Source organism: Triticum urartu, chromosome 7 (genome assembly GCF_003073215.2).
Source record: "Triticum urartu cultivar G1812 chromosome 7, Tu2.1, whole genome shotgun sequence".
In the NCBI taxonomy this organism is placed as follows: Eukaryota; Viridiplantae; Streptophyta; class Magnoliopsida; order Poales; family Poaceae; genus Triticum; species Triticum urartu.
The window spans coordinates 243,664,844-243,678,651 of record NC_053028.1 but is presented as its reverse complement, the minus strand read 5'-3'; positions in this window follow the sequence as shown (position 1 = coordinate 243,678,651).

The window sequence follows — 13,808 nt, the reverse complement described above, 5'->3', positions numbered from 1 at the left end:
ATACTACTACTGGTCAGGCCTTCCCTCTACTCACCCATGCCCCATGTTATTCTCCAAAGATGGCAGCGTCAAACCGCAGCCGAAGTGGTCAACCCTCATACTCCCCTCCGCGTGGGCATCCACTGTTGTGTATTCCCTGACTCCGGGTCGTTCCCTTCCTAGGTCGCGCCGTAGTCCACCACCTTGGTGCTCTCGGGTGGTACGACGTCTTCAACGCGGTCAACAAATGACATCCATCAGAAGAGGACTGTAAGTGGAGAGGCTGACAGCTGGGTCCATGGCCGCACGCAAGGAAGTGCCTCCTATTACGCGCAAAATAATGATTCCTCCACCTGACACCTCGGACCTATCATAGCCCTAGAGTATTGCTTGTAATTAGTTGCATTCACATCGATGCATCATGTTTGAGTTTATATGAATTTGAAATGGGGATGCTCAAACCCTAGCACCAGATGAAATTCAACTAGGTTCAAATTCAAATCTTTTCAATGAACCAAAATGCCCTCCAAAAAAGTTCATGATTTTTTTATTAAGGTGAAAACCTCTGCCAAAAAATGATGAACATATTTCTAGGACATTCTGGATTTTTGAATTAACTCATATTGTATTTGAATTGGGGCATTTAAATTCTATAAATATTTTAAATGCTCTAATAATTCTGAAAAATAGTTGAGGGCTGTTGGGAATAATCTAGTATGTGCCCACAATTTATTTCAGGATTTTATAAAGTGGTTTAGTATTTTACTAAATCCAAAAAAACAAAGACAGAAAATAGAAAACACAAATAAAAGGAGAGAGAGAGGTTACCTGTGGCTTACCTGGCGCCCACTTGGCCCAGCGCTGGCGGCCCAACCCACCTCCCCTTTGCCAGTCGTCATCAACCTCTGCCTACTGGTAGAGGCGAGACAGCGCGGTGTGCGCCCGCATGCCACGCCACCTCCCTGCCTCCCTGTAGTGCTGGCGAGCAGGAAAACTCACGGGAGACGTCCGGATCGAGCAGACGCCCCCACGCCTCCCCCTCGCTCCTCCTCGTTCGATCCCCACCATGGCCGAGACCACCATGACCGCAACATCGTCGTTGTCGCAGCCATCGCCTTCCCATCGTCCCCTCGACATGCCCAAGAGCTTTGCCTCGACGCCCCCGTCCTCTACGTCGAGCCACGCACCACCGGGCGCCCCAGAACGCCCTCTCTGCCGTTGTCTTCAAGCTCGAGCGCCGGAGATCGCGACCGTCGGCCCGTCGACTCCAGAGCCTCCCCTGAGCCGCCGACCTTCTCTTCGACTTTGCAGTGAGCCTCTCCGTCGTTCCCCTCTACTTCCCGTGTCGATTTCTCCCTCTAGCTAGCTTCGCCGTCGCGGCGAGAGCCTTGCTCCGCCGGCCACGTAGCCGACGCGGCCACAGCTGCTGCCGCCTATGTTTGAGGGCGTGGTTGTGCTCAGCGTGGTCCCAGTAGCCCAGAACAAGCATCTGTTCGTCCTCCCGTCCACCGTAGCATCATTCCCGTCGAGGTTCGAGCTCCGGCTACCGCACCGGCCATTCCCGCCGTCGTTCTGGTCCACCCCGTCTCGCGCTAGCCGCACCGTTGGACGCGGACGAGCCTCAGCTGCACGTAGATCCCCACTGCCGTCCATTTGGTCGCCGGAGGGCAAAACCCGAGCATCGCCGCCGACTCTGCACGTCGCCAGCGGCTAACCGCCGACGTAACCGGCCATTAGGGCCTAAGCACCCTACTAACTACCCCCTGGGGTCAATGACAGCCAGACCCCACCGCCTAAATAACCGGCTAACTAAAATAGATTAAGATTAATCTAATTCTACTGGACCCACACGTCAGCATTGACTTTGCTGACGTGGCCGTTGACCGGACCCACCTGTCTGTGACTCGAGCCAGCACTGTGAGGCTGACCAGTGGGACCCACTGGTCAGGTTTGACCTGGACCGGCCCGGTTGACCCGCTGACATCATAGTGTCATCATGCTGATGCAGTAATCACTTTTCTAGATTTTAAATAAATCTAAACGATTTAATTATTTTCAGAAAATATCCTCAACTTCTAAAAATCATAGAAATTCAACCGTAACTCCAAATGAAATAATTTATATATGAAAAATTATCAGAAAAATCCAAGCTATCCATCTGTACCTTTTTCATGCATGTTAGAACAACTTTTGGCTATTGTTTAGGACAAATCAAATGAATGGCATTTAAATAACCACATGTGGAGTTTGAATTTGAACCTTTGGTTCAAACCAACTTCATTTAATCTGGTTGCTAGTTGCATTAGCTCAAATCATAGCATATTGCCATGTCATGATCATGCATCATACCATTGCATTGCATTGATTGTGTTCTCTCTTGTTTTCCGGTGTTTGTCCCCTCTCAGCAGACGTTGTTTCGATGATGTGATCGATGACACCGATGAAGAGCTATACTATCTTCAGAAGTGCAAGGCAAGCAAAAACCCTTGTTCATTCCGATACAATCCCACTCTCTCGCTTCTGCTCTCTTTTACTGCATTAGGACAACAACGCTTCAACTGTTACATGCTGCGGTAGTTGAACCCCTTTCCTCTGCATGACCTGTCATTGCCACAGTAAATAGATGAAACCCACTAGCATGAGTAGGAGTTGTTTGAGCCCTGATGTGCCTACTCATTCATGCTTGTTGTCATGCCTGCTACTGCTTAGAGTTGAGTCAGGTCTGATTCATCGGGGATGAATTGGAATGTGATGAACATGTCTTACTATTGAGATCTAAGTGTGTGAACATGATTTGGTAAAGGTAGCGGTGAGAGGCCATGTAGGAGTACATGGTGGGTTATCTCATTGAAGCCGTCCTCAGGAACTGAGTTCTGTGTTTGTGGTCCATGAACAATTACTACCACACATTGGGTTCCGGTAACTCGACCCATCTCGGCTTATTAATCGCCTTGATCTCTGTCCAGGAGTTACAACTAGTTTCTGGTGTTTGTAGGATATGTGTTGGGGACCGTGCGTAGCGCTGACCCTAGGGGTGGGCTATGATGCGGTAGAGACACGAGGCACAGTGTACCGAGACGCCCATTTGGTGCCTCGGGAACCCTGCTCTCATCGTTTGGGGCCGTGAGTGAAACCCTGACCGGATCTCCTTGCGAATGGAACCCGAATAGGCGATAAACCTGGACTAGAGACTTGTGTGGTTAGTCAGGTCGTGGCCGACTCCCTCACCAGCGTTCCGCTTGAAGGTTGCCGAGATACACGACGTGTACATGGCGGTAAGTGGTGAGAGCGTGTGTGAAGAAGTACACCCCTGCAGGGTTAACATCATCTATTTGAATAGCCGCGTCCGCGGTAAAGGACATCTGGGTTGCCTATATAGTTCATAGACAAGTGAAAGTGGATACTCTAAAATGCACAAGATAAGCGTGAGTGCTATGGATGGTGTTCTCGTAGGGAGACGGGAGCGGATCCATAGTGGTGTATTGATTGGTGAATATGTTGACTCGTGTGCGCCACCTCAAAAGAGTTACTTGCAGTAGTAGTTCAGGTTAACCACTGAGTCAAAGCTGGCTTGCTGCAGTTAAACCCCACCATCTCTTTTGTTGATAATGATGCATATGTAGTTAGTTCTGATGTAAGTCTTGCTGGGTACATTTGTACTCACGTTTGCTTAATTTATATTTTTGCAGAGAGACTTCAGTCTCGCTAGTAGTTCTGAGTGGACTTCGACGTTTAGCTTGTTACCGCAGCTACGATCTTGTGCCCTCAGCATGGTCTTGTAGATAGTCAGGCTTCTCAGCCTTTTCATTTGTAGTTGTCTGTACTCAGACAAGTTAAGCTTCCGCTTGTGCTTGTTGCTTGTATGCTCTGTATGTTGGGTCATGAGACCCATGTTTGTAATACTTGGTTCCTCGGAGCCTAATGAATAAATACTTTGAGTCGTAGAGTTTTGTTGTGATGCCATGTTGTATTTACACATATCGAGCATATTATGTGTATGATTGAAATGCTTGGTATGTGTGGGATCCGACAACCTAGTTGTCTATCCTTGGTAGCCTCTCTTATGGGGAAATGTAGTCTAGTGCTTCCACTGAGCCATGGTAGTCTGCTACAGCCCGGTTTACCGGAGTCCTGTTAGCCCAGTTGCTACTGCTCCGGAACACTTAGACTGGCCGGCATGTGTCCTTTGATCCTGTGTCTGTCCCTTCGGGGAAATGTCACGCGGTGTCTTTCGGAGTCCTGTTAGCCTGCTACAGCCCGAATTCACTCATTGATGACCAACACGTTCGTTGCTGGGTCATGTATGCATGTCCCTGTACGTTAGTGCCACTTTGGGTTCACGACTAGTCATGTCGGCCCGGGTTCTCTGTCATATGGATGCTAGCGACACTATCATATACGTGGGCCAAAAGGCACAAACGGTCCCGGGTCAGGTAAGGTGGCACCCGTGAGGATACCGTGTGTGAGGCCGCAAAGTGATATGATGTGTTATATGCTAGATCAATGTGGCTTATGATCGGGGTCCTGACAATCACCGGCTTCATCTTCGCACAGAAGGAACTGCCTTCTTACCCCCTGACAGCTAGAACCCACCGGGTTGAAGCAAAGGTAGCATTATCTGTCCGGCCGCGAACGTGTACATACATAGCGGTCGATCGGTGTCTCTGTAGCGACGTACCGTGGCCGAGTAAGGAGCGGCACGTGTTGAAGTAGAGGCGCCGACGTAGCATGTCACACAGTCCCGTCTATATCGTGTACACATACGTACGGCCATGCTGCAAGATAGTAAATATGGCTACATATGTACATACGGGCGGGGTCTCTAACGCATACAACGACTAATCCTGTTCATCAGAAGCCAACCAGCTGGGTCGGAATGGAGAAACTGCGTTGTGTTCATGGGGAGGCAACGGATTGCGTCGTGTTCATCGGGAGGTAACAGAATACGTCGTGTTCATCGGGAGCCAACCGGCTTGGACAGAACAGCCGAAACAAGGTCTGGCGTACCACAGAACAAAGGAAACGGGCCTTTTGTTCGACCGCATATGGTCGAAATGGGGTCCTGTTCATCGAGAAGGGTCTGGCGTACCGCAAAACGGAGGAAACGGACTTGTGTTCGACCGTGTACGATCGAAACGAGGCCTTGTTGATTGGGAGGGGTGTGGCGTACCACAAAACAGAGGAAACAGACTTGTGTTGGAGCGCTACGGTCGAAAGGGGGTCTTGTTCATCGGGAGGGGTGTGACGTACCGCAAAACGGGACTCCACGGGCTACTGTTCATCTCCACCGTCAACCTTCTCCACCCTCCACGTGCTCCTGTCCATCCACCGCCGACCTCCTCCAGCCTCCACCTGCGACTGTTCATCCAGCCTCCACCGCTCCTCCACCGGCTACTGTTCAACCAACCCTCTCCATGGGGTCCTGTTCAACCACCCCTCCACGGGCCACTGTTCATCCAGCCCTCCACCGGCTACCGTTCAACCAGCCCTCCACGGGGTCGTCCTGTTCATCCAGCCCTTCACGGGGGTCCTGTTCATCCACCCCCAAAACCGTCTCGATCGATCGGGGTCCTGTTCATCCAACCCCCACCGAGAACTGTTCATCAAGAGGCCGCTTCGATCGGCTTCAGTTAGCAGCAGTAGCGAAGGAATCACTCGGGTTCATTTGATAACAAGGGATCGATCGAGTTTAGTAACGTAGCTAGTGCAATCGCTCGGGTCCAGTTAGAGCGCAACGCCTCACACACACGCGCGTACGTGTACGAGAGAAACGCACAAACCTCCGCGCATCGCTCGGCCCCGACCACCCACAGTAACTGGGAACTCCACTATATTTTCCTCGCCCTCGCTTCTACCACGGTTTTTTCTGTCATGGCGACGACCCAAAGAATGTCATGCAGCTGCGGCTCCGGCCCGCCCAGGACGAAAAGCCCATTTTCTGTCATGATTTTTTGTCATAGAAGTAGGAGCCCACCACATCTATGATGATACCAGGTTTTGTCACAGTTATCATCATAGAAGTGTCATAAGCATGACAAAAAAATTCGTTCAGCCCAAAATGTCACGGATGTGTCTTTTTTTTGTAGTGGAGGCTTAGCTACAAAAGCTAAGCACCAATGCATAGTGGAGAGTAGTTGCTAGGCTTTTTAATGCATTTAGCACTCCACCTTAGCACCAATGCATTGGAGGAGGTCTTAAGGATTGAGCGGCCACTCGCCGCCTCTATCGATTGGGAGGAGATGAGGGGTGGGAGCAGGGCGACGAGGGGTTAATGCAAACCCTACATGGGCAAATATACATCCCCGGAAAAATATGAGGATGGTTTCTGGACCAATATAAAGCCACATGACTTGGACTTGAGCAAGGAGGGCCCAACGCCTAAACCCCTGAGGCGTATGGGGCAGGCGTCCGGTGATTCGAGAGCCCCCGAAGCTCTTCATTTATGGCAGGCTTGACCACCAAGTTTTAGGATAGTCATAGTGGGGAGTAACTTAGACTAGTAACATGCATATGTTACTAGACTATGATACTACATTCATAGTAGGGAGTAACATATAGTTTGTATCATGCAAGCCATCATTTATTAAGATGTAGACCCATTTTGCCTTGGTATGTGTTATGTTACAGTAACATATTATGTTACTCCAAACCTCTCTCCCCTCATTAACTACATGCCACGTAAGCAAATTTTTCTTGGGATGTGTTATGTTACTTGCTAAGTTACTCCTACTATGACCAGCCTTAGGGGATTGGCAAATGGTTGAGTATGGCATTTTGGGGCCTGGGCTCCATTGACCCCTTTTAAACATTCGAAAATCACATTTCATATTTCATAAAATTCTGGAAAAGAACATCCATATTGACATCTGGATGTATTGTACATATGTCTCTTCATGAGAAAACACATTGATTCGTGAGCTACACAAAACAGTGAAAATCATTAGTTTTACATAGTGAACAGTGAACACGTTGTTCGCTGTTTCCAAAATCGTCAATTTGTAAAAAAGAAATGTAGCTTGCCTATCGATGTATTTCATCATGAAGAATTGCACAAATGTTGTATACATGTTTGATAATATGGATTCTTTTAAAATTATTTCGAAACATTTGTTTTGATATTTTACATAAAAAGAGCTCCATGGAGCCCGAGCACCAAAAGGCATTTATGCAAATTGTTTGGGTATGTAGCTGATGACAACAATTTATTTAGCTATATTTGCTACTCGGTATGCTGATATAATGCTCTATTTTTCCTTTGAACTTTATAATGCTCCCATTTGCTCAAACAGAATGTGTATTGCACGGGGAAACTAAAATTATGGGTTTTTAATCAATGCAAAAGCTTTGCTAGTTCGTTGACTAAGGAGAAAAGACCAACTAATTAGGAAAAGCAAGATGAAAATAAAGTTTGCATGAAGGAAAAATCTATCAAGAAATGTCGGGTTACTAGTCTTAAGGCCCGAGAGCTCGCCTTTTGCCTTTGACAATTTGGAGGAGATGAGCGGTGTGAGGAGGACGAGGAAGAAGATGAGCCAGAGGAAGGAGGAGGGGTGCCTAGAATGGAGATGAGGGGTTAATGCAATCCCTACATGGGCAACTGCTTGACCAAGGCATGATGATGTCTCGGCTTGAGGCTGATGATGTCGGTGGCTACTACAGATTGATGAGTATCAGGAGGAAGAGATGGTGGTGTGTGGCAATATGTGTCAATCTATTGCTAGAAAGGTGATTGAATAGGGAAAGTTTGATGTGAGGTCGGTGCGGGGACACCACCCTCTAATCATATCCTTAGATGAAAGTCCAAATGAAGGGGTTTAAGAATTGTTCACTAGTCCTCTGTTAGACTAAAAAAACTTTTCACTAGTCATCATTTGAGGCTTCCAAACTCTAAATTCTCTCATGTTAGAACATTATGTGGAATAGTCTTCACATTTTAATAGCATACATTTTGTGTTATGTAAGATTGCAGATGAAAGGTTATATGCATGAAAAATCATACTTTTGATCCATCACCCTCTTTGAGAGTAGTTTGGACCCCCTCAACTTTAGTGATAGGTATTCCTGATCCTAAAATTGTTAAAATGTTTTTTTGAAATGGTCACTAGGGGGGAAAGACTCCCCACCTGAATATATTTCAAAAGTGGTAGAACTCAGAGTTTTACAAGTTGCGGGAAGGGAGGAAATCACGCCACATACCGGCATGTCCTCTTAGTGTCTCAGTCTTAAGACGATGAGACCAAGTAATTAAATCATCTAGAATAGCAACTAGAGTTTGGGATGCATCAAGTTCAAGGTTCTAGAACACCTTTTTATTCCTAGCATCCCAAATCTTCCACAAAATGAGAAGCAACATAAAGGGTCGAACGGTGTCAGGAGCGTTGGCGGGAGCGGTGGAGAAGAGACCAGCAATGGGCGTGGCAAGCGGCCGGAGACCAAGTCGTTGCCAGATCCTGCGAGCAGCTGGGCACGAGAAGAAGAGATGTTCGCGATCCTCCACCGAGTTGTTACACCGAGGAGAGACATCTGAGTCCAGGATGGTTTTCTTGTGCACGTTCTTCCTAGTGTTCAACCAGTCAAGGTAAAACAACCAGCCAAATATCATTACTTTCTTTGGGACTCTTGAGTCCCAAATAGCCGAGAGCATCGGGTTAGCATGCTGGGCAGAAAGTGTGGCATAAGCTCCCCAGGTAGAGAAGGCATCTCCATTAAGTAGCCGCCTAGAGTCCCGGTACCTGAGAGGGGAAAACATCCTGCAACAAAGTGTTTAGAGAGGCAAGCTCTGCGATCGCAGTAGAGGTTAAACGATAATGAAGGGAAAGTTCGATCCTGTCCTATAAAATAGTGGCTACTAGTGCACTGTTGGTATGGTGGGAGAAAAGAGCTGGGAAGACTATAGCCAGAGGTTCTGGCTGTAGCCAACGATCTATCCAAATGAAGGTGGATCGTCCATCGCCAACAGTGCAATGGGAAATCTCTCTCAAACTTTGTAGGTGTTTAAAAATGTTCTTAGCAAGGAAGGATATGTTCTTGCCAAGGCCTATGTGGAGAGGTGAGTGGTGGAGGACCCAGTCCTTCCAAGGTAAGTTGTTGGCATGAAGGAATTTGTAAGCAAATTTCAGCAGTAGACAAAAGTTTTGTGCATGCAAGTTCTTAACACCTAGACCACCTGCCGCTTGAGGAGTACAAACCTTGTCCCAAGCAACCAAGCATTTCGCTCCGGAGCAAGTCTCATCATTAAACCAGAAAAAGGTGCATCTACGCTTATCGATAGCCTCTATAACCTGGGAGGGAGAGAAAAACAGAGCATAAAGTACGTGGGAAAACTATCTAGGACGGCAAAAAGAAGGACAAGTTTGCTTCCGCGAGAAAGAAGCAGAGCACACCATCCGGAGAGGTAAGTGTCGCAGTGGTCTATCACAGGTTGGAAAGCCAACGGGGGTAGCTTATGCGGGAAGAGAGGAAGGCCGAGGTAGGTTTGCGGGAAGGAGGCGATGTCGGTGGCTAGGTCAGCAGCAAGGGTTGCGGCCTCAACAGGGCCAATGTTTAGTGGAATGAGGTCGTCTTTGTGAAGTTGATTTGGAGTCCAGTGGTTGCAGCAAAATCGTCTAGGATAGCCTTTAAGTGTTTTGTGGCATCGGGAGTAGCCTTGACTATGATGAGGGTATCGTCGGCGTATTGCAAGACGGGGCAGGGTAGATGCGGGCAGAGGGGGTGAAATAAGAGGCCATCATTGTTAGCTTTTATGATCAATGGTTGTAGGATGTCTGCAATGATGATAAAGAGATGGGGGAGCGTGTCACCTTGGCGAAGACCATTTTTGCACTGAATCCATCTACCAGGAACTTCGGTAAGCATAACGGCAGTGGAGCCGGTGCCAAGGAGTGCTTCAATCCAATCACACCAACGATCGGGGAAACCCCTAATCTTTAAAGTGTGCAGGAGCGACGTCCAACAAACAGAGTCGAAGACCTTTTATAAATCGAGTTTGATCACAAGAGTGGGGGCTTTGCGTTTGGCATAGCAGTGAAGAATATCAGCAGAATAGAGGAAGTTTTCGGAGATATTACACCCAGAGATAAACCCTGTTTGATCAGCGTGGACCAGGAGAGGGATTAGAGTTTTTAGCCAGTTGGTCAAGAGTTTAGCGATACCCTTAATAGGGTAGTTCTGCAGGGAGATGGGTTGGAAGTCTGCAGGGGATCGTGCCTCGTTACTCTTAGGGAGCAGAATGATCAGGGCCCGGTTCATGCAAGAGATGTCATAGTTAAGCGAGTGGAAATCCGAGAACAAATCCTTAATCTTGCCTTCTAGAATGTGCCAAAATTTCTAATAGAAGCCCGGGTCGAAACCATCTGGGCCCGGGTTAGCATGTTGGTTCATGGATAGGAAGGCGTGCGCGATTTCATCGTCCGTAAAGGGGGCATCCAAGTATTGAAGCTGGGGAGTGGGAGAGGGGTAGAGATCATGAAGGGAGAAACACCAAGCTGGTTGAAAGGCGGTACCTAGAAGCAAAGCATAGAAGCCCGATAAAATGTTAGATTTAGCGTCATGCGAGAAGAACTCGGAGCCATTTGATACCATGACATTGATTTTGTTATTACGGAGGCGAGCGGAGGAGAGGCATGGAAGTTACGAGAGTTTTCATCGCCTTCCAAAGCCAAACGAACTTTTCCTCTCTGCATCCAAAAAGGCGCTTTCTCTCGCAGAGAGCGTTCGAGAACTCGAACCTACGAAGGGCAAGCTCAGGCGAGGAGAGGAAGCGATCTTCTTCGATTAGGTCTAGGATGGCAATAACGGTTTTACAGTCACGCTCAAGAGTGAGGAGGGGAACCACAAGGCGTCTCCATTTTTTCAAAACAGAGCGCGACTGTTTTAGGGCGGCAACCAGAGATAGCGTGTGGTTCGAGCGAATTTGGGGCTCGGCCCAAGCCTGAGCAATAACCCCCTGACAACCGGGCCTAAGGGCCCACCTGGCTTGAAAACGAAAAAGCGCAGGACGCGGGATATTAGTATCAATCGTGACGATGTGAGGGACGTGATCAGAGACGAAGCGAGTGAGAGAGGTAATATTAGTGTTAGGTAAGAGGAGAACCCAATCGACATTAACGAAAACTCTATCAATTTTTTCGAGAGTGGGCTGGTCTCTCTTACCAGACCACGTGAAATGATGATCCAGTAGGGGCAGATCAATGAGAGCATGGGAGTGAATGAAGGCGTTAAACATATCAGCTTCGGCTTCATGAAAGTGAGGAGTGTTTTTGTCGGACGCATGGCGAAGGAGGTTGAAATCACCTAAAATAAGCCAAGGTGTGGTTTGCGAGGGAGCGAAGCTAGCAAGCTCCTGGAGGAAGAGGTTCTTAAGGCCATGGTCAGTGGGGGCGTAGATTATTCTGATTGCAAGATGCTGAGGGGAGGCTATGCAGGAGATTATGGACGTTTGAGTGTAGGCACCTGAGTTTGTAGAAAGAATAGTGAAGTGGGAGGAGGAGAAGGCTGAGGGCATACCACCTGTCGAGCCAATGGCAGGTGAAGTATGTAGCAGGTTTAGGTGATGTGGAAGAAACGATTTTTTTTAAAGGCATCAAAGGCACTGAGCTTGGTTTCTTGCAGAAAACATGCATGGAGGTGAATGGAGATGAGCTCCGAAAGCACATCAGAACACTTTTTCGGCTGGTTGAGGCCTCACACATTCCAACAACAAAAGTTAAATTTGAGCTTGTTCATGACATACAACAAAGGCACTAGTGACAAACTAAGGAGGCGAGAGCGGGGAAAGTAAACAACGTGTGCCTTACAAAAGGATCGAAGGAGTTGCAACCTAAACAACGACGAAATCTATCATAGGACGAAAGCGACACATGATCGAAATCATTTCCATAAGGGCAGGTGAGGCCTAGACATAACGAGACGGTGCGACCGTGGTGAGCGGCCGACATTGAGGGGCAGCAAATGTCGGTCAAGGAGCAGGCGAGGACACCTCCGCAACCTCTTCAGGCTCGGCACCGCAGAGGGCTGCGATCTTGGCAAGAGCAGCATCGTCGTGCACCGGCTCCTCCAGCACGCTCGTGAGGCCCGAGACCTCAAGAGCATCAACAAGGGCAGCGGAGGCTAGCTGCAGATCGAAGCGTCGGGCTTTTTCACGGATGGCTTTGGTGTTCATGTCAACTAAGTTGTTTCCCTCCTTCTCAGCCAGGCGGCGGCTGATGTCTACTACACAACCTTCTTCTTGTAGACGTTGTTGGGCCTCCAAGTGCAGAGGTTTGTAGGACAATAGCAAATTTCCCTCAAGTGGATGACCTAAGGTTTATCAATCCGTAGGAGGCGTAGGATGAAGATGGTCTCTCTCAAGCAACCCTGCAACCAAATAACAAAGAGTCTCTTGTGTCCCCAACACACCGAATACAATGGTAAATTGTATACGTGCACTAGTTCGCGCGAAGAGATGGTGATACAAGTGGTATATGGATAGTAGATAATAGTTTTTGTAATCTGAAAATATAAAAACAGCAAGGTAGCAAGTGATAAAAGTGAGCATAAACGGTATTGCAATGATAGGAAACAAGGCCTAGGGTTCATACTTTCGCTAGTGTAAGTTCCCTCAACAATGATAACATAATTGGATCACATAACCATCCCTCAACATGCAACAAAGAGTCACTCCAAAGTCACTAATAGCGGAGAACGAACGAAGAGATTATGGTAGGGTACGAAACCACCTCAAAGTTATTCTTTCCAATCAATCCGTTGGGCTATTCCTATAAGTGTCACAAACAACCCTAGAGTTCGTACTAGAATAACACCTTAAGACACAAATCAACCAAAACCCTAATGTCACCTCAAGTATCCGTGGGTATGATTATACGATAAGCGTCACACAATCTCAGATTCATCTATTCAACCAACACATAGGACCTCAAAGAGTGCCCCAAAGTTTCTACCGGAGAATCACGACGAAAACGTGTGCCAACCCCTATGCATAGGTTCATGGGCGGAACCCGCAAGTTGATCACCAAAACATACATCAAGTGAATCACGTGGTATCCCATTGTCACCACAGATACGCACGACAAGACATACATCAAGTGTTCTCAAATCTATAAAGACTCAATCCGATAAGATTACTTCAAAGGGGAAACTCAATTCATTACAAGAGAGTAGAGGGGGAAAGAAACATCATAGGATCCAAATATAATAGCAAATCTCGCGATACATCAAGATCGTAACACCTCAAGAACACGAGAGAGAGAGATCAAACACATAGCTACTGGTACATACCCTCAGCCCCGAGGGAGAACTACTCCCCCCTCGTCATGGAGAGCCCCGGGATGATGAAGATGGCCACCGGAGAGGGATTGCCCCCTCCGGCAGGGTGCCGGAACGGGTCTAGATTGGCTTTCGGTGACTACGGAGACTTCTGGCGGCGGAACTCCCGATCTATTGTGCTCCCGGATGTTTTTAGGGTATATGGAGATATATAGGCGGAAGAAGTACGTCAGGGGGGCCACGAGGGGTCCACGAGGGTGGAGGGCGCGCCAGGGGGGTGGGCGCGCCCCCCTGCCTCGTGGCCTCCTTGTAGATCCCCTGATGTGCACTCCAAGTCTTCTGGGCTTCTTTCCTTCCAAAAATGAGTTCCGTGAAGTTTCAGGTCAATTGGACTCCGTTTGATTTTCCTTTTCTTCAAAACCCTAAAACAAGGTAAAAACAGAAACTGGCACTGGGCTCTTGGTTATAAAAGTGTATAATAAAGCCCATAAACATCCAAAACAGTAGATAATATAGCATGGAGCAATCAAAAATTATAGATATGTTGGAGACGTATTTGCGGCTGC